We start from the raw sequence: 22,399 nt of genomic DNA, 5'->3' as shown, positions 1-22,399 counted from the left end.
GAAGACTGCGCCTGTGGTCGATATTGCTGTTGCGAGTCATTTTGATTCGAGCGCGGAGGATATGCTTGCTGCAATAAGACCTTAGTTTTAAGCTCCTTCGTTTTCTTGTCTGCACGATCATTTTCTTCTTTTTCCCTATTCTCGTAACATTGAGCTGTCGCTAAAATTTGAGCCGTGGTCAAAACAGCCCATGAACTCTCAGAATTGCTCAATTTGTTGCATAGCTCAGGCAACAGATTTAACACAAACTTATCGACAAACAACCGCTGACCTCCTTCAGTGCTCATATCCTGACCACTATGATCGATAAATGCCTCCTCAAATCTAGTAAAGAAATCGGAGACACTCTCGTCTTTCTTTTGCTTGCAAGCAGACAATTTATCCCAATTGACCCTCATTGCTGGCATAAGCGTTTTCATGAGTGTAATGATTATTTGGGGCAGATCCGTGATTAACTGTTCAGGCTTAGCCCCACCAACTTGTCGTCCATCAGCCGCCGCAAGAGCAGCCCAATCACCACCTAACTCAGCTGCGTGATTCTCTTGACGGATTTTCGCCCAAATCGGTTGCGGTACTACGTTACCAAACAACATGTCAATATCGGCAAGGTTCATAATAGTAGCATCCACAAGTTGAGATAACTCCTTATAATAACCTGCCGGATTTTTCTGCGGGTCAGGTAAAGATTGTTTCACCTGCAAAACTTCCGACCGCTTCCATGGGAGGTGTATCCAAACTCTCTGGAAGTGTGGCAAAATTGCAGGATTGACAGTAGCATCACCTGGCATCCACACTGGGGGAACTTCTCGCATGGGGTACTGACCAGGTTGTGCTTTCGAATCATCGGAGTCGTCATCAAACGACACTCGAGGAGGCACTGTAGATCTAAAAGCTAACAAACGCTCTAATGCACGCCGTACATTACCGCCTACAATCATACCGTTCGAAAACTGATTCTGAAGTTCAGTCATATCAGGCGGTACATTGAGAAGTACAGGAGCAACAACATGAGGACTGAACGTAGGAGCAGTAGGAGTAGCCAAGATAGCAGAAGTAGCAGGAGCAATAGACTGAGAAGGTATAGGCAAAGGGGCAGTAGAAAGAAGGGCAGGTAAGGGAGCAGGGACAACTTGAGGAACAAGAGGATTCAGAGGAACAGGACCAACGACAGGCTGACCAGCAACCGCCGGAACAACAGGTTGAGGGACAGGAGGAACAACAGGGGCTGCAGTACCCTGTACATAAGGAGGTGGTGATTTTAATAAATAGGATAACAAAGGATCCTCTGTCGATTCCTCTCCCTTCTTATCAGAACTTGATGGTAAAACCGGATAACATTTATCCACCGCCATGCGATGCAGTCTAGTAAAAACTTCCTTTTCCTTCTCGGTCTCGCTGATACTGTTCTGCGCTTTGCATCATTGTAATAATACCGTCTCTCTTATTTTTCTTTATTTGCTTGATTTCTTTCTGTTTGGCCTCTTTGCGCCATAACCAAAAGGAGTCAAACATAGCCTAGCTTTCTTCTTAAACAATTTGGCTTCGAGATTATTTAAAATCTCAGTTTCAAAACTACCATGGGGTGGCCAACTAAGGACACCATCGTTTTTAGTATAATGGATCCAATATTCATTATATACGATAGGGCCCATTCCGTGTCAACTATAGAGCTCATAAACCGGAGTTCCAACTGGAGGTTTCGGACATGAGTCTTCCAACCGGGAATCCGTGCCGCAACATTTAAAGAAGCCAAACGAAATACTACGGCCAGGCATCGTGCACACTAACCGAGCTTACAAACTTCAAGGGTTATCAAAGTATGATATCCTCGCAAAAATACGAGACCCTCGGTTTTTGGCAATTGCAATCGTCAAATAAAAACCCAACAACTAAGAACCAACAACTAAGAACCACAAGTGCAATGGAACCATGCAAACAACCAAGTTTCAATAACAACAACCAAGGTTTCTGGGAGCCACCCACAAATACTTAACTGAAAGAACAATGGCGTCACCAGGAAGGCCCGTCTATCGTCTCGCCGTACAAAGGACTACGCCAGGCACCAAAACAGGTCGACAGTCAGGGCATCAGTCCGTCGCAGCCGTCAGGAGGCGGGAATCTTCGCGGGAAAAGTCTTCGGACCACTTATTTCGACAACAGGATCGATGAAGCGGGGTGCACCTTCCCTCCGAGATTTCACACGAAGTTCCTCACGATCGTCGGGCTTTGGACCGGTACCGCTGATGTCGCCCCACGATGGGCGCCAACAGAAGGACTGGGTTATTTTAGGCCCAGCGGTGCCAGGGGACAACACCTGAGCAGCGGGCTGACGAGCCTGGGATCCCGCACCTACGCGCCGGAGTGGTACTATACCTGGCAGATATTGGCAGCCATCGGCGACCCCAGAACACTCCCTATCCCTGCTGACGAGGGTTGAAAACCTGAAACACGTGTCCAGGGATAATGAAGACAGCGAAGATAGCAAGATCGAAAGATGATGCATCGCGAACACTCTACTACAATGACCAGAGTCCTTAGGGGCAACTTCCGCCGGTGTGTGAGTAGTGTGCGACCCCACCCCCTTTTTGTAACTTAAAGCTCCCTTGAGCAGCGGGCTGACGAGCCTGGGATCCCGCACCTACGCGCCGGAGTGGTACTATACCTGGCAGATATTGGCAGCCATCGGCGACCCCAGAACACTGCCTATCCCTGCTGACGAGGGTTGAAAACCCGAAACACGTGTCCAGGGATGGCGAAGACAGCGAAGATAGCAAGATCGAAAGATGATGCATCGCGAACACTCTACTACAATGACCAGAGTCCTTAGGGGCAACTTCCGCCGGTGTGTGAGTAGTGTGCGACCCCACCCCCTTTTTGTAACTTAAAGCTCCCTTGAGCAGCGGGCTGACGAGCCTGGGATCCCACACCTACGCGCCGGAGTGGTACTATACCTGGCAGATATTGGCAGCCATCGGCGACCCCAGAACACTGCCTATCCCTGCTGACGAGGGTTGAAAACCCGAAACACGTGTCCAGCGATGGCGAAGACAGCGAAGATAGCAAGATCGAAAGATGATGCATCGCGAACACTCTACTACAATGACCAGAGTCCTTGGGGGCAACTTCCGCCGGTGTGTGAGTAGTGTGCGACCCCACCCCCTTTTTGTAACTTAAAGCTCCCTTGAGCAGCCGGCTGACGAGCCTGGGATCCCGCACCTACGCGCCGGAGTGGTACTATACCTGGCAGATATTGGCAGCCATCAGCGACCCCTGAACACTCCCTATCTCTGCTGACGAGGGTTGAAAACCTGAAACACGTGTCCAGGGATGGTGAAGACAGCGAAGATAGCAAGATCGAAAGATGATGCATCGCGAACACTCTACTACAATGACCAGAGTCCTTAGGGGCAACTTCCGCCGGTGTGTGAGTAGTGTGCGACCCCACCCCCTTTTTGTAACTTAAAGCTCCCTTGAGCAGCGGGCTGACGAGCCTGGGATCCCACACCTACGCGCCGGAGTGGTACTATACCTGGCAGATATTGGCAGCCATCGGCGCCCCCAGAACACTGCCTATCCCTGCTGACGAGGGTTGAAAACCCGAAACACGTGTCCAGGGATGGCGAAGACAGCGAAGATAGCAAGATCGAAAGATGATGCATCGCGAACACTCTACTACAATGACCAGAGTCCTTAGGGGCAACTTCCGCCGGTGTGTGAGTAGTGTGCGACCCCACTCCCTTTTTGTAACTTAAAGCTCCCTTGAGCAGCGGGCTGACGAGCCTGGGATCCCACACCTACGCACCGGAGTGGTACTATACCTGGCAGATATTGGCAGCCATCGGTGACCCCAGAACACTGTCTATCCCTGCTGACGAGGGTTGAAAACCCGAAACATGTGTCCAGGGATGGCGAAGACAGCGAAGATAGCAAGATCGAAAGATGATGCATCGCGAACACTCTACTATAATGACCAGAGTCCTTGGGGGCAACTTCCGCCGGTGTGTGAGTAGTGTGCGACCCCACCCCCTTTTTGTAACTTAAAGCTCCCTTGAGCAGCGGGCTGACGAGCCTGGGATCCCGCACCGATGCGCCGGAGTGGTACTATACCTGGCAGATATTGGCAGCCATCGGTGACCCCAGAACACTCCCTATCCCTGCTGACGAGGGTTGAAAACCTGAAACACGTGTCCAGGGATGGTAAAGACAGCGAAGATAGCAAGATCGAAAGATGATGCATCGCGAACACTCTACTACAATGACCAGAGTCCTTAGGGGCATCTTCCGCCGGTGTGTGAGTAGTGTGCGACCCCACCCCCTTTTTGTAACTTAAAGCTCCCTTGAGCAGCGGGCTGACGAGCCTGGGATCCCGCACCTGCGCGCCGGAGTGGTACTATACCTGGCAGATATTGGCAGCCATCTGCGACCCCAGAACACTGCCTATCCCTGCTGAAGAAGGTTGAAAACCCGAAACACGTGTCCAGGGATGGCGAAGACAGCGAAGATAGCAAGATCGAAAGATGATGCATCGCGAACACTCTACTACAATGACCAGAGTCCTTAGGGGCAACTTCCGCCGGTGTGTGAGTAGTGTGCGACCCCACCCCCTTTTTGTAACTTAAAGCTCCCTTGAGCAGCAGGCTGACGAGCCTGGGATCCCGCACCTACGTGCCGGAGTGGTACTATACCTGGCAGATATTGGCAGCCATCGGCGACCCCAGAACACTGCCTATCCCTGCTGACGAGGGTTGAAAACCCGAAACACGTGTCCAGGGATGGCGAAGACAGCGAAGATAGCAAGATCGAAAGATGATGCATCGCGAACACTCTAATACAATGACCAGAGTCCTTAGGGGCAACTTCCGCCGGTGTGTGAGTAGTGTGCGACCCCACCCCCTTTTTGTAACTTAAAGCTCCCTTGAGCAGCGGGCTGACGAGCCTGGGATCCCGCACCTACGCGCCGGAGTGGTACTATACCTGGCAGATATTGGCAGCCATCGGCGACCCCAGAACACTGCCTATCCCTGCTGACGAGGGTTGAAAACCCGAAATACGTGTCCAGGGATGGCGAAGACAGCAAAGATAGCAAGATCGAAAGATGATGCATCGCGAACACTCTACTACAATGACCAGAGTCCTTAGGGGCAACTTCCGCCGGTGTGTGAGTAGTGTGCGACCCCACCCCCTTTTTGTAACTTAAAGCTCCCTTGAGCAGCGGGCTGACGAGCCTGGGATCCCGCACCTACGCGCCGGAGTGGTACTATACCTGGCAGATATTGGCAGCCATTGGCGACCCCAGAACACTGCCTATCCCTGCTGACGAGGGTTGAAAACCCGAACCACGTGTCCAGGGATGGCGAAGACAGCGAAGATAGCAAGATCGAAAGATGATGCATCGCGAACACTCTACTACAATGACCAGAGTCCTTAGGGGCAACTTCCGCCGGTGTGTGAGTAGTGTGCGACCCCACCCCCTTTTTATTCTTTGAGGTAGAGTTTAAAAAAAATAAGGTCCACATTTGCTGCCATTTTCCGCTGTGGTTGCGCCACTTTTTTGGCACAGCCACAAAGCGAAATGCTAGTCGAGATTTACAAAGCCATGCAAGGAACGATATGTGTCACCTTGCATGCATTTTCTAGTACACCCAGATTTACTAATGGCAGTAGGTCTGGGATAGCATCAAAATGGTGCGCTTACCCAAGAGAGGTGTAACAATGAGATGTATCTTTATTTTTTCTTGTTACTTCCTCTTTCCATGTGTGCTGCTATCTGGTGCACATTTGGTAAAAGAAACATGCCTCTAGGGATTGTTCTTGTGTGCGAAGGTATCCCGTCATGCACCAAAACAATCCTGCCTGTAACACAGACACCCTTGCGTCAAGGCATATGGGTGCCTGCATTGGCACTTGGCAGCTACCAGTGTGCCAGCGCAGGGAGAGAGCTGTACAGTACAATATATTTGTTAATATGGTGCTGTTCAACTCTCGCCATTCACATAATGCAGCGCAGCACTTTGTGCGTGAACTTTTAGAAAACCTGCTCTTAAATGTAGAAGTTAACTGTCAGACTTTGCTTATCATGACTCTGCGCCATTGGTGCTGCCACACCTCAACCCCCAATTTATAGTATTACAGACCAATTATTTTCCAATTCCTGCACTGATCCTATGTCCCTAACAAGCATTGGCATAGCCAATAAGTCTCGCCTTTGGGACCTTATAAGTGTTTAGTTAACCCGCACAATGTCCTTGGTGCAACAACATCAACTGTTGCATAGCTAAACACTTATAAGGTCCCAAAGGTGAGACCTATTGGCTATGCCAATGCTTGTTTAAAATATATAAGTGGCCCCAGGAAAGGCCCTATAATTAAGCCCATAGGGCAGTGTGCATTGCATTTAAAAAGTAGGACATGTGTTTTAAATTGTACATGTCCTAGTAGTGTAAAAAACATCTATATTTTCATGACTATAAGGCCTTCCTCTTCCATAGGATTTCCTTGGCTTACCATATTACATTTAATACATGCTAACTTTTAAGTGGGAACACCATATACAGGGTCTGGGCTAACTGGCAATAAGGACAAGCCTCACTAACAATGATAAACCAAGAAAAATACCAATATTGCCACGTTATTTGAATACCGGATCTCGGGTGATCTCTCGAATGACTGAATTAAGCAGTAATTCTCAATGAACCATGTTTCAGACTAAATCGGTTTTGTTTTATTTTTTAACTTAGGTGCATGTGTCAGTTCAATATGCAATTTTTTTGTTTTTTTGATTCAAGGGAGCATTTCCTTAATTCCACAATGAACACAGGTTTGAAACAAATAACAATATGCAAAAAAGCAAAATCACGACTAGCACTCGTCATTCATACCACACAAAAACATCAAGATATAATACAATTATTAACACTCTATACAATATCACAATTGAAATACAAACAAAGCATTGGAAATCAGCAAGTGCACAATGTTATTATTTTCTGAAATGATCAATGGTTCCTAATGCTGTATAGAAGAGGTCTACGCGTTTCGATAACCCCTGGTTGTGGGGAAATCTCATCAGGACCGTGTGCCTGTGAATGGAGAACGAGATTCGATCAGAATGGGGGGACAAAACCAACTTCCTCTCAACGCTACAGTGGGGGAAGAGAAAACTAATCATACCTCTCAGTAGCTGGCTTTGCTCTTGTGGTTGTCACTGTTGGCAAAAAATGAGGGGGATTTAAGCCTCTAAAGTGAAAGTGCCAGAGGGGCAATTATTCAAGCTCAACAAGAACATTCACTCGTGTCTACTTACATCATGTTACGCCTACTGCGGCTGTTTGTTGAACTGGAAAAAAGGTCGGGGTGAAGCGGGTAGCTGGGGGGTGAAGGAAATGGTTTTAGAATTTGGGGCGGGCAACTCGGTTCCTTTGTTATCGTTTAAAACAAGGAGACTTACTGTAATTTACTCAGCGCAGGGAGTTCACATGTATCTCTGTTGAGTGAATCAATAACGTGCTCCGGTTCCCTGTAAGTGAAATGGAGCAGGTGTCAGGTGTCTGGAGTAGTTATGCAGATCGCCTTGCTTGCGGCGGTTAACTGGCTGGTGTGCGCGTTTTACCTGTAAGCGTCGTGTCCGCTATCTGACTCGGGGGGTCTGCGCTCATCGATCTCTGTTCAGTTAGTCCAGTGACCGGCGCCTTCCAGTCGGTATCCTAGCTCTCGCGTTCGGTTGTGGTTAAACTTACTTCCTGGTTGCCCGGGGGTTATGGGGATTGTAGTTCTTTCACCCGTTGTCATGGAAACGGGCCGCATTTGGAGTTCTTAGAGTGTGTGGGGCAGTAGGTCAAGGACCCGGAGCACGTTATTGATTCACTCAACAGAGATACATGTGAACTCCCTGCGCTGAGTAAATTACAGTAAGTCTCCTTGTTTTAAACGATAACAAAGGAACCGAGTTGCCCGCCCCAAATTCTAAAACCATTTCCTTCACCCCCCAGCTACCCGCTTCACCCCGACCTTTTTTCCAGTTCAACAAACAGCCGCAGTAGGCGTAACATGATGTAAGTAGACACGAGTGAATGTTCTTGTTGAGCTTGAATAATTGCCCCTCTGGCACTTTCACTTTAGAGGCTTAAATCCCCCTCATTTTTTGCCAACAGTGACAACCACAAGAGCAAAGCCAGCTACTGAGAGGTATGATTAGTTTTCTCTTCCCCCACTGTAGCGTTGAGAGGAAGTTGGTTTTGTCCTCCCATTCTGATCGAATCTCGTTCTCCATTCACAGGCACACGGTCCTGATGAGATTTCCCCACAACCAGGGGTTATCGAAACGCGTAGACCTCTTCTATACAGCATTAGGAACCATTGATCATTTCAGAAAATAATAACATTGTGCACTTGCTGATTTCCAATGCTTTGTTTGTATTTCAATTGTGATATTGTATAGAGTGTTAATAATTGTATTATATCTTGATGTTTTTGTGTGGTATGAATGACGAGTGCTAGTCGTGATTTTGCTTTTTTGCATATTGTTATTTGTTTCAAACCTGTGTTCATTGTGGAATTAAGGAAATGCTCCCTTGAATCAAAAAAACAAAAAAATTGCATATTGAACTGACACATGCACCTAAGTTAAAAAATAAAACAAAACCGATTTAGTCTGAAACATGGTTCATTGAGAATTACTGCTTAATTCAGTCATTCGAGAGATCACCCGAGATCCGGTATTCAAATAACGTGGCAATATTGGTATTTTTCTTGGTTTATCATTAACTTTTAAGTGGGAGCAGGTCGAAATATCATGTTTAAAGTCAAATTAATTGTAACTTAAAATTCTCTTTAATGGTAAAGTCAAATTTTATATCACAATTCTGAAAATACCCCTTTTAGAAAGTTAGAATGTTCCTGTCCTAACCATTTGTATGCCTCTGCTAGTGGGCTGGGTTACATGTCCCTGCTCTTAGGCTTTGTGTTTTTCTCCCAGATAGTGAGACAAGGAGGACTGGGTGTAGGCAGGTTGGGTCATTCTGCCTGCGTGGCAGGGGGTGGAGCTGTTTTCTGTCACACTTACATTTCAAATAGTTTCCTCCAGCACACACACACAAAGAAACCTGACACTAGTCTTTTATCAACTCAGACTTCTTGGAACATTGGCAGAGGAAGGAAGGAACTTTTCATTAAAAAATGGTGGTAGAGTGGGAGGTAGTCTAGAAGAATTCCCACTTCAAAGGCTCGCAACTTGTATAAACATTCGACCCTCAGGACCAACTCTTCAAAAAAACTCCTGGACCTGTGAATATTACAGAAGGACTTCATTCAGCCCCAGAGGGCTGCCCTGCTGCTGGAGGCCTACCTTGCTCCTCAGAGGATTGACCTGCTGCCACCAGAGGACTGCCCTGCTGCTTGAGGCCTGCCTGGACCTCATGAGGCACGCCTTGCTGCTTGAGGGCAGCCCTGCTCTGTAAGAAGGAAGACTGAACCTGTTCCTTTCATAACAGGCTACCTGAATGACTCCAAGGTTCCGTTGGCTGACCACCTGTCTGAGCTACAGGGATACAACAAGCTCCAGAGACTTTCCTGCAAGTGCCCAGCTGATCTGATCTGTGTGATTTTCCAGGACTAGCAACTGAACCTGTCTGAGCCCTGCTTTACTCTGCGGGAGTGAGTTCCTGATCCTCAAGAGGTACCTACAATTGTCCTGGACCAGTGAATGGCATCAGTTGAGCTTCTCCTGTGAAAAAAGGAATAATACTGATGTTTTGGGCTTTTCATGGCTGAGATTCTGCCACCCACAACAAGCACCAATGCGACTCTCTAGTGAACCGGACTCTTTGCACTACAGTGACTGCCCGCGATGACCGGCAATGCAAGATCTGTATTTCGCGTTACAATGACAGCTCATGGTGTCTACCAAAGCAAAGCTCCAGCAACAACCGTCTGATCATTCTGGTCTCATTTTGCTCATTAAAAGTTCACCAATTTTTCTAAATTGGTGTGGGATTTTCTTTGTGTTTTGTTTTCACTTTATTACTGTTTGTGTGCTGCCTATATACTGTACAATTTGCCTCTAAGTTAAGCCTGACTTGTTTGTGCCAAGGTACCAGGGAGATAAGTGCAGGTTGACTTAGTGAATTTTGTGGTTCACACCGACAAGGATACTGCTTGTTGCCTGAGTGGGGCTTCCATCCCCCTCAAGAAATAAGCCAGTTTCTTACAGTCTGCCTCCTCATATTGCTGGTGCTATTCAAAAGTGGTATTGCTGTCATTTTCTTTTGCCTACTTCATGTGCACTTCTGTATTAAAAATGTTGTGAGATGGTTTTCATCTTAACCTGTCAGGCAAAGCTAATATCACACCCACAATGATTTTGAGCAGGCGGGTCAGATCAAAAATGATTATGAAATATTCAGCACAGTATGAGTCAGTGTTTTATGGAATGCAAGAGGGGCATCTGCAGAATTTCATGGAGTCTCTCTACAGTAGATAGGAAGACCTGGGAATTGGGCCTCAGAAAATATATTTGTGAGACTTCATTTATTTCAAAATGTTCTTGATATTGAACATAAATTTGGTCCTGGGGTCCTTCAATTTGCAGTAATGTTAATTATTACCACGATTAGTTACTGGTAATGCAGATTACCAGTAAACAATCAGAGGAATATTAAGGTACGTAAATGCTTCCAAGTCACCAAGTATACAGTTCTCCGCTCATAGGCTAATGATTAACAGAGAAATGCATTCTGGGAGTTCTGGTGCATTTGAATTGACACACACATCTGAAAATAACAGTGTGCAGAAGCCCAGGCAGGTGCAGATGTGGAAGGCTGAAACATAACCAAGGAAGCAATAAGTACACTTAGAAGTAGTACTTTTAGGGGCTAAAACCGGTGGTAAGTGTGTATTAAGGTGGGTGGGCTTTGAAGAATATCTAGGATTCCTCTACAACAGACCTGGCCGGTGTAGTTAATAGTGTGGACAAAAACGTAACACTCCTTCTGCCTGACACACGTACTTTGAGGGCCTCTGAGTTTTCTCTGAGAGCATCCAAACACAATACAAACTACAACAAACCTGGCATTTTGTGGCTTCGCCAGTGCTTGTTTCCCCTGCAGGCCGAGGGTTCTAAAACCCCTGCATATAGTGAAATCACAGGGGCAGCTCCTTCCAGCGCGAGCCTCCATTGTCTTCTCACTGCCAGCGGAGAGGATGTGGGGAACAAAAGTGAATTGAAGGTTGCGCTCTGCGTGGCTTCATCCTGGCTCTGGGAACATTTTATCTCACCGGGGGTGTGGTCGAGTTCATATCCGAGAGGTGAAGCGCGCGCGCGGACAACAACATGCTCTGATCATTTTTTTACAGGCGGATTCTCCCTCGCACGGGAGCATGGAGAAGACGAAAAGGTGCGCACGTTGAGGCTACAAAGGTAAGATGTTTTGATTTAGTTTCATGGGTTGACGTCACGCTGACCTAGTTTCCTGCAATACAACTGATGCTGGCCTACAGAGGGCAGCCACTCTTTGCGGTCCCAAAACTCAAAATCTCCAAATATAAAAATCTTATTTTTTGCCCATATGTTCGGCTACAAGGTTTTAGACGGAGTCTTTCTAGTGACGGCTGAATGTTAATGGATGGAGACGACTTGGTAACACGTTTGAATTGTAAAAGGAGGTAGTGAGTAAAGATAATCTGAAAAACATATGTTCGGATACAGCACAAAAATATTTATGGAAGAACTGGTATCTCCATACATTTAAAGCTTACCGGTGCCTGGGTCAATTGGTGTATTTCTCTACAGGTTTGTTTGAAATGATAAATTACGGAGATTTAAAACAAGTTAAGCTACTTTGAGGTGTGTCTCAGACGACCGAAGAGGTGGGGGTGGGGTCACCGAAAGGGAACAACATACATCAGTGTAGAGCAGTTTTAAGTACTTTTCCTGCATCTGATATTTTAAAATAGCCGGAGATATGCAGGCAGTGTTTAATGTTTCCTGTTATTATTCAGCACAACGAAAATGTGTGGGTTTTTTCTAACTTGATTTCAGATATGCAGAGCTCTCAAATTGTTCTGTCTATGCGTGAGTAGCTTATTCAGGCCATATTTTTGTTGCATTGTGGGACAGATTTTTCACTTATGAAATTTTGCTTGAAAGGCAGAAAACTTGGAGTGGTTAAACTGCTCATGCATGGGCCTGGAAAACATGAGAGCGTTGAAAGCATGCCAACAGATTTGAGGACTTTTCAATATCGATATAACTGTTTTTGATAATTTTTCTTATGTCCCAGAAGCCCTAGGTCATGCTTGACACTTTCAGCCAGTTTGGGGTTTTCAGCCAACAGCACTTGTTGTTGGTACAATGTAGGTCCATTTGTACAATGGGGCACGTGAAATTGTATGACCCGGATTGCAAAGCGCTGCTGACTTAAAAAGTAGCACTGATATAGCTGCCCAGTTCGCCCAGGACAATGTATGACTCGTTTGTCGAGCCCGGTTTTTTTCTTAGAATTCTGGGACAGGTAGTTTTTTGTGCAGTGCTTTAAATGGGGAAAAAAAGTGCAGGTACTCATTTAAATGGGGCGAGTGGGCGGGGCTAGGGGCGGGGCTAAGACAAGACCCGCTGATCCTTATTGACTTCAGTACTAGTTGCAGCACATACTAAAACACATGACAATTGCATTTCTATGAACAAAACAGGTTAACTTGTTACACAAAACGAAAGCCAAACGCGGTGATGTTTGAACATTTCTTTGTTTTATAATATTTTTACCATCTTTATTTATAATATTTCAACCTCGTTACCTTCCTTGGCTTTCTTAATTGCGCTCTCACCTGGCTGCAAGTCCCAGAACGCAAAGCAAAAACTGGACTAACTGAGTAATTTATGCCTAGGCGTAGAAAAGATGAACGTTTTGTTAATATTTATTGACCTAGAGTGAGAGAAAGTGTGTATATTGTGGTATGCTCTCGCACTTTCTATTGTACCTTATATTGCAAGTTCGTGTATATAATTATTGATATGGTAGTTATTGTTATTTTTATGCAAAAATGAAACTAACATAGAACGCCCAGTAATGCATGTACTATACCATAAGCATAAGTATGTTTATATTTTCCCTAGAGCCTATACCATCGCTCTCTTTTACTTCAATGTTATTTTATTTGTGCTCATCCACCATTAAGGCCTCCAGTGTGAACCAGTTTTATGCATGTTGAAATGTTCTCAGGAAGTGGACGTTCCTGGGCGTGGGTGTCCTGAAAATCGTGTGCACACACAAAAATTACAATTTTGTCATATTTTAAATAAAGTTTCCCATGGCCCAGTCTCACATACTTTCTCTCGTCAGGTGAAGGAATTACCTAAGCGAAAGGGCACGCTGGTTTTTGTAAAAGTTTAATCATCACTGATGTAGAGGTGATGATGAAGGCAGAAGTTGGTCCCATTATGCAAAGTGAGATTTCTTGCTCTGAAGGCCTTATTCGTTTCACTGACATGTTCTCCATATACTTGACTGTTCTTTTAAAAGTGTGTGCCACAGGTATAGTTTTGGGGATAGTACAAAATGTCCCACATGGACATACTATTTGTGTATTTTTCAGGTTTGAATCCCCTGTCTGTTAACCCCTTCGCTGAGGCGGCTATTCCGCCTCAGCGCTAAGGGGGAGGCGGGGCTGCGCGGCGCTTTCGTGCTCGTGACGGAATTGCTCTGTCACGGGCCGCGGGTGAGCTGTGCTTGTGACGGAACGGTTCCGTCATGGCCCTGCCCGCTCTTTAGAACGTCAGCGCAGGCGCGGAATTCGTGCCGCACAGGCGCGGCGAGTGGGCCGTGACGGAACCGTTCCGTCACCAGCACAGCCCACTCGAGGCTCGTGACGGAACGGTTCCGTCACGAGCATGGGAGGAGTTAAAGAGAGATTTATGTTTGCACCCAAATAAATGTATCAATCATAATTTCCACATTCACAGGTCAATAAAACATTGCTTTCTAGATTAAAGTGAACAATGTGCATATTTGGAAAACCCAGGATATTAATGTTAGCTCTTGGGTTTTTAGTTGGCAGAGGTATGCACCCTGTCCACGCAGGAACCACAACCCTTGTTAGAGTAAGTCAGTAACGCACTTTAAATTAACCTATGGTCCCCTCTGATAGCTAGGCACAGAGCAGTCAGGCTTAACTTAAGAGGCATTGTGTAAAGTATTTGCGCACCCAACACACAGTAACACAATAAAAACCCCACAGAAGTACTCCACACCAGTTTAGAAAATTAGCCAATATTTTGTATGAGTAAAACAATATCAGAACGAAAAAATCCAATAAGTGGAAGTTAAAATATGAATTTATAAAGAATAAACTAAGTAGGAATAGAAATGTTTATCTACCAGCAATCCAAAACTTTCCCTACTGTTGCACTCACGGGAGTGGGAATAGTAATTTTTACCATCCCGCTATCCAACACTTTCCCTACTGTTGCACTCACTGGAGTGGGAATAGTAATTCTTACTATTCCGCTATCCAACATTTTTCCTACTGTTGCACTCACTGGAGTGGGAATAGTAATTTTTATCTAACCGCTATCCAACACTTTCACTAGTGTACCACTCATTGGAGTGGAAATAGTTATTTTATTCCATACACTTTGCAATCTTTCCAGTAATGTTATATTTAATATAGTGAAAAATATTATTTTGTAAAAAATATTTATTTTAATGTTTTAACTTATTAAATATAATTTATTTTTATATTATACGTTTATTTAGAAATATATACATACATATATATATAACTATATATATATATATTATATTTTAAATTGTTTTTAAATATTTTGTAATTAAAAATAGTAATTAATTTTTATATAATTAAGTTAATATATGTAAATAAAATAAAAATGAATGTTTATTTTAAATGCATTTTATTTATTGATTATTCATTTTCATTCTTTTTAAATTATTTTTAAGGATGTTTTACTTCATTATATTGATAATAAAAACTCGATATTTTAGCAAAATACATTATTTACAACGCTATTTAGGATTCAATATATTTGTACTTACCAATTTGTAGATAGAAAGTCAATATTCTGTCATTCTATATTTTTTCATCAATATTTGGGCAGGTCGATATTCTGCTCCTCGATATTCTGTCAGTGATCCATCAGAGGCCCAGTACTTGTACCCAGTACTTGGGCCTTTGAAGTAGAATGACTACCAAGAGATGCCTTTGAAGTGCACAAGAGCCTGCCTTTCCTATCCTGACCCAGACTCACTACAGGAGGCTATGCAACCCTTTGTGTGGGGACCGGACACAGCCCTTTTGAGGTGTGTCAGCTCCTCCCTCCCATCCTGCTCAGGATGACCCATAAGCATGCAGATGACTTCTCAGTTCAACTACTCTTCCCTTGTGTGAGGCTACCTACAGGAAATGCAGGAAGCCAGCTGTCACCCACCCCAGATGTGTATTCCAAAGACAAACAGTAAGAAAATTCCAACATTCTACGTAAGCTGTGTTTTTAAATTGAGAGACTAAATTTGGGGACATCTTTTCCCAATTATAAAATTTAATAAGGCAATCTCGATGTTATCCTATGGGAGAGAGAGGCCTTACAGTAGTGAAAAACGAATTTAAGAGTGCTCCTGTACCAGGACATGTACAAATTAAAAGTACTGTGGAGTACAATAGGCATCAGATATAATCTGATTTATGTATCACACATATGATAAGTCAAATTATATGACTATTTATATTGAAGCAGCATGTTTATTAGGGTAGTATAATGCTCTCATTAGACCCTCTGTGAGTTTAAGGAATGTTAACTTGACAAGTTGAAGTGGTAGCTTAAAACTGCACACACAGGCTCTGCGTTGGCAGGCCTGAGACATGTTTAAAGGGCTACTTAATCAGGTGCACAATCAGTGCTGCAGGCCCAGCATTAGATTTACAAGCCCTAGGCACATTTAGTGCACTTTACTAGGAACTTACAAGTAAATAAAACATGGCAATTATGGATTAATCACTGTTACCGTGGTTTAAGTAAACAGCACATGTCCTTTAGCAGTGGTAGACTACTTAGATGCCTTAGGCCAGCAAAAACGAAGTCTGCAAAAACAGGAGGTCAGGGGAAACCACATAAGGGATGCCAGATCTAATAATTAAGTTCGAGGAAATAAACCACAGATCTGTGGCTGGTTCTGTTAATTAGAATATGGCCGTGTTGGGGTCTTCTTCTTAAGTCTCGGTTTATGTGGTTGTTGAGATGGAAGGTGATGTGATGTGATTTTCATCTTCCGTGGTTTTCATGAGATCTACGTGTCCTGACCTGAACATTAGTCCTGTATGAAATGTTCTAATCTGTTGTAATTTATTTATCGCAATGTAAACCCTGTTTCTAGGTGCCTTAGGTTGGAGGAACGCTCTCTGTAACACTGCTACCACCAAGAGGGAAATAGTTTTTTTTAAAGCTGTCATCTTTTTCCTAAAATAAAGAAAGTTAAATGTGCCGGATATCTGAAAAAGAAGACCTTTTTGGTACCTTGATAGCTGAACAATCTCCTCCCTATTTTTACCTTTTTAAAAGTGAAGGACTTTAAACAGCAGCTGTGATAAGTTTGTAACTAACAAGGAGACACAAATTTTCGAACATTTTTTAGATGAAAAAAGGTTGATTGAGACACAACATATGCTGCAACCTTGAAAGTTACTGTCTTATGGACAACTAGGCAAGGTAGGACCCTTAAGCTTCCTGAGACTGATTCACATTCTCTTATGCCAAACAAGAGTCTTGCAGCATAGTTCTGAATGCACTGCATTCTGTAGAAAGACCAACATAAAATCAATTGCACATTTTCTAACGCGAATGGACAAACACATTCATGGAACAGGGTCAAGACTGATTTGCATATGTCTGGGTCTGAACTGGGGTAGCGAGGTGAGCTGGAGAATGATGATGGTATCAACACAGGTCTGTGACTGGGGGTGAGTGTCTGTAAAGTTTCAGCGCTCTGTCCATCATCTCCTTGTGTTCGCTTTGTTCAAACACATTTGAGCAACAAATTTCAAAATCCTGACAGTCTCCATAACACTCAGAGATGGAAAAATAGGTTTTAACCACAGCTGCAATTTGTTGGGTCAGGGATACGCCAGTGTCTACGATGATCCTCCAGTTTTGAACATCTTCAGACGGGATTGGACATTGGCTCATCAAGACTCGTTGGAGATTAGGAATCCAGTGCCAGAGAGCCCTTTTAGAAAAAATAATTTCTGTTTTAGATGGATTACATTTTTAATAATTGATTCTCAACCATCCGCAAACCAGGTCAAGGATTGGAGCCAAATATGCTGGAAAGTCTCATTCTCAACTCCTAGGATCAGCAGTATTAGAATATCATCGGCATACATGTAAAATGACAACCCTACACCATGTAGTAGATGCACAAGAGGGAAACAGAACGATTAAACAATAGGAGGGAAAGTGCAGAGCCCTTGGTACTTTCAATTCGAGAGGACAAAGTGGAGGCATATATGGTGGGCAAGTCATCCTGTGTATGTGTGAATAGAGAGAACAGTTGGAAGAGGTGGCTAAACAGTTAACTAGCTCCTGGAGAAGAACCAAGAAAGATACTACCAAAAGCTGCCTATAGGAACACCAGATCTCATTTTCATTCCTCATCCTTCCAGCCACATGCCTGGTTGTGAAACTGATTGACTGAGTTGTCATCCTATAAAAAAATATATTTGCAAGAAGAAAACATTGTGGGAATAGCAGAGCTTTCTCTTTCATACAAACGTTTCTTAGATTTAAGATCATATTAAACTTTATTCCCTAGCCAAGAGCCTTTTCGAACAGCTACAAAATCCTGTTCATAGTTCAGTGTGCCAGGCGCAGACTTCATCTGTCCATCCAATGTAAAGAAGCTCTCGCCTGCACTGTGACTCGACACAAGAGTGCTTCGAGGTGTGGGGGGGTGAAACCGTTTTTAGCCCTGAACAACTTGTAATGTGGAACACAATCTAAGCAAATAGTGATCTTAGAGAATTTCTTCCTTCTATTGCTCATTCCAGCATCGTCTGTTCCTCCTCTTTAATTTTATGGACCATCCCTTACCCTTACCCTCGCTGGTTGACAATGTCTTAATGTCATTGTTTCCTCCTAAACAACTGTTCAACCTAATATCATAGTGTCGTCCATCCAAGGTACACATTTCCTAGTCTCATCACATCAGTGTGACCACATCTATTTGATGATTTGCTAGAAAGTTTGATGGTGTTTGCCGCATGCGACTTGTGCAATGTTTTTCAAGTAGTACTTGTGGTTGAACATCAATCACATGCTGTCTCATCATAGACACCACAGTGCTGCTGTGGGGAGACAGTTTGTGGGTGGCATTGCTCTGTGGGTGGGTTTTCCCGGAACTGAATTATTGTCCCCGAAGGTACCTTTTGTGTAATGCCAGTTCAAATAATACGGAAGAGAAGATGTTGTAAGTTGAGTGTCAGCTCAGCTTTCAAGATGAAGACATTGCCCTTAAAGGTTATAGTGCACTTTTTACGCCTGCGAGAATGTAATTTTTCTTCTTTTATGAAATGTGCCCCCTGGGCCTCGATTCTTAGTCAAGAGTCACGTTATTCAACAACTAGAAAAACAGCATATTTCGTAAATGTGAATTCAGTTCGTAACAGCAGAAGTGAAGTTAAAGTGAATGTGTACTTGTGCAATAAAACTGGTGCTGATATGAAGCTCTCCAATACCTTAGAGTCGAGATCGCGCTGTATATATATTACCTACTGGCGGTCGCCAGTAGGTAGTTATAGTAAGGATTATTTTCAATAGAAAATCTCAACATTCTATTGTGAATAACTTTGGCGCCGGTTGAGGAATCTGCCTGAAAATGCCCTCAAATTTGCCTCGCGGTGCCCCGCTCCTTCCCTGAAAGTTTGGGAGGGATTTGTCAAGCGGGGGCCGACATAAAAGGGGGGTCCCAAAACGTGTTTTCCCCATGTTAATTTCCATAGGGCGGTCAACCTCACTTTTAGCCCGAACGGCTGAATGGATTTCCATCAAACTTGGCAAAATTGTAGGGACTGGTAGCCCGATGTGCCTTTGCTATGTCTCAAGATATGTGCTCCAGTGGATTTTGAGTAATTTAGGTTAAAAAATATATATATATCTATAAGCGCTCCCCGGGAAGAGCACCGGGGCGCTAACCAGGGCGCTACGTAAGTTCGCGCGCGGAAAGCTGATTGGCTCTCGGTGTCTGTCAACATTCCAAACAGTCCGGAGCGGCCGTCATCTTGTGTCTCGGTAGGATCGAGACACAAGAGGTGGCAAAAACAAAGGGGGAAATGACCATAAGTGGGCAGGGTAGACCCCCCCTGACCCCCTAGGTTTGATGTGGGGGCTATAAAAGGGCCCCGCCGGGGGAGCGCCCGGTACGCGCAACGCGGCGCGTACCGGGAAGGGTACCATGGGGAAAAAAGAATGAAAGAGTTTTTAAAAAATGTAGCCTTTTTTATAATTTAGAGGTAGTTCTAAAAAGAACTGTTTTTTTTCTTCTTTTTGTTGTTTTATATTTTTTTATGTTTTTTGAACATATTGTACTTTTTTGGCTTTTATGAACAATTTTATATTTTTTTTGTTATTTTTATGGGGAGAAACAAAAAACAGGGAATTGAAAATGGCTCAACTGGAGCAAAAAAAAATCAGGAAAAAATTATGGTTTTTTGGGGCAATTGTGGTTGTCACCAGCCAGGAGGATGAGCTTTATGCTCTGCTCACCATAGCAGATGGTCTTACCACAAAAAATCCTGAATTCACCAAACCGTGGTTGTATGCAAGGGATCGTCTCCCTTGTCTCTGGTCCCGAGGGAGTCGGTTGCTTTCTTTTGGAGTTGCTGGGTGAAGATTGGGGAGGTTACTGGCCAGTTCTCTCACCTCTGCGGCAGCATAGTTGTTGGGATGCTTGCGCTGCATGTGCCTAATCATGGTTTTATTACCAAATGAATATTTTTTATTAGGGTTCCCCCTTGAAAGTTCAATGCCACCGATTTGGCAAGTCACCTTTGGCGCATTCACTTTCTTCTTGCCCTCTGGGATGGAAAAAAAACTCCCATACAATGTGCTGCTTTGGCCTGTATGGGGTATTGTCTTCTGGCTGCCACCTCCTCCCCTCCTCCTCCTCCTCCTCCTCCTCCTCCTCCTCCTCCTCCTTCTCCTCTTCTTCTTGACCACCAATGTGATGTTGTGGTGGTCCTCTTGGTGGTGGTGGTGCAGATGCTCCAGCTGCTGCTGCTACTGTAGCCATTTTAAAGTACTAAAAATTCCTCAAAGATCTCCAAACAGGTCTTCCTCAGTCAAAGGACAAAGTCAGAATAAGGAAAAAAGGTGGGGTCTTTCATCATTTGGAAAAAAAAACTGTCCTGAACCAATGAAAAGTGTTATTTTCAGGTCACATGACCCGGGCTTTCATCATTTGGAAACCAAAACTGTTCTGCACCAATAAAAAGTGTTATTTTCAGGTCACCCCGGGTCGCGTCGCGTAAGCGCGTCGGATGTTTACGTTGCGCAATCAAATTCGCTCGAGTGCTTCCGGGTGCGCTTACGCCGTGCGTATCATGCGGACGCGGCTACGCGATACGTCACAATGATGTTTTCGTTCGCGGCAATATCGCTAACGGGACGCTCACCGGTGCGCGCCCTGGGGCGCGCCGGAAAACTGCGCTTTCCGGTGCGCACACCGGGGCGTGCACCGGGAGCGCTCCAGGGCAAAAAAAAATAAAATAAATAGTATTATATAAATATACAATATAGGATTCATTATAAAAAATATTACATTTCATAGGTTTGAGGCCCTATATATAGTAGGAATTAGCATTTAAAGAACCTATGAAATTCACTGAAAAAACCATAGGTTTCACACCAGTTATAGTTAGGAATTAGCATTTAAAAAAACTAGTAAATTCACTGAAAAAACCATAGGTTTCACACCAGTTATAGTTAGCTGGAAATTTTACTGACATAAAACCATAGAAATTCCAACATTATAGTTAGTTGGACTCACTATAACAAGCGCGCCTGCAATGCACTGCTGATGACGTCACATATTACATCACTCATGACATCGTCAGTGACATCACTCATGACATCACTTATGACACCATCCTTGTGACAGAGTGACAGACCTCCTTTTAGTGTAATGCAACCCTTGAAATAGATATTCAAAAATAGAAACTAACATTTTCAAAAAAATGGAGATACCCATACCAGTTACAACAACCAATTCAGTAATTCCACCATCTATATACACATCCACTCATTTACCAACAGTTCTATATAGTCACTCATACATATACTCACTCATCATATGTAGTGATACATCTATACATCCTGTTATACACCGACAGTCATCCAAAAGTTACTCACACACATACTCACACATGCAAATAAATTATTGAACATCCATTTATTTGCATATAAAACTATACACACACCACCTCTTTACATCTAAGGAAACTTACACATACTTACTCTCTTAAAGAATCACTTATATAAACACATATTTATTTAAACAGGAACTCTTACAATCTCGTACTCTCACATATACTCACTTATATACATCAAAACTCACATACACTAGATTAAAATATATGTTGTTACTAAAAAACACAATAGTGAGACAGTCATTCACTCACTAACACACACATATACACACTCATCCACCCATACAGTCCTGCACATATGCTGTCTTCAAAACACATACAAACAGTGAGTCAGTCACCAACCCATGCAGCTGCTTATACACAAAGGGAAAAACTGATACATATATTTCAATATTTAAAAGTTACTCGCTAATATATGTATTCAATAAAATACACTTAATAAGGCAGTTAACCAATCATATAAAAAAAACATCAATTTACACACTTATTTAACCATTTATTCTTCCATCAACCTTTACAAATACAAATATTAAACATATTAATTTTAAAGAAAGACACACATTCACTGGCTGGTGTCATGAGTGATGTCATGAGTGATGTCACTGACGATGTCATGAGTGATGTAATATGTGACGTCATCAGCAGTGCATTGCAGGCGCGCTTGTTATAGTGATTCCAACTAACTATAACGTTGGAATTTCTATGGTTTTATATATATATATATATATATATATATATATATATATATATATATATATATATATATATATCTATATCGGCAAGCGGCTTCCCCTCTCCTCTCCTCTCCTGGGAAGCCAATTTGAGTCGCACACGCTGCACTGAATTTGTGATTCTTTAATGAGAGCAGTGTTAGGCAGACTAGGATTTTGCTGGTGACCTTACGCGTTGTCTTTGACGGCTGTCAACTTCTTCAGAGGTGTTTGCTGCAAGTTGAGGGCTCGTGTGGAGTTACTTC

The 22,399-nt window shown here is 43.7% G+C and overlaps 1 protein-coding gene across 1 annotated transcript in view; it reads left to right on the top strand.

The window, feature by feature from the left end:
• The first annotated feature begins 11,353 nt into the window (after window positions 1-11,353).
• The window catches only part of LOC147707028 (adhesion G protein-coupled receptor F5-like), a 1,085,534-nt gene continuing 1,074,488 nt past the window's right edge, over window positions 11,354-22,399 (top strand). Inside the window, exon 1 of the mRNA XM_086926248.1 lies at window positions 11,354-11,413. The gene's annotated coding sequence lies outside the window, so the exon portion shown is untranslated. The remainder of the gene's footprint in view (window positions 11,414-22,399) is intronic.

Source organism: Lissotriton vulgaris, chromosome 6 (genome assembly GCF_964263255.1).
Source record: "Lissotriton vulgaris chromosome 6, aLisVul1.2, whole genome shotgun sequence".
In the NCBI taxonomy this organism is placed as follows: Eukaryota; Metazoa; Chordata; class Amphibia; order Caudata; family Salamandridae; genus Lissotriton; species Lissotriton vulgaris.
This window is presented reverse-complemented; position numbering and strand designations above follow the sequence as displayed.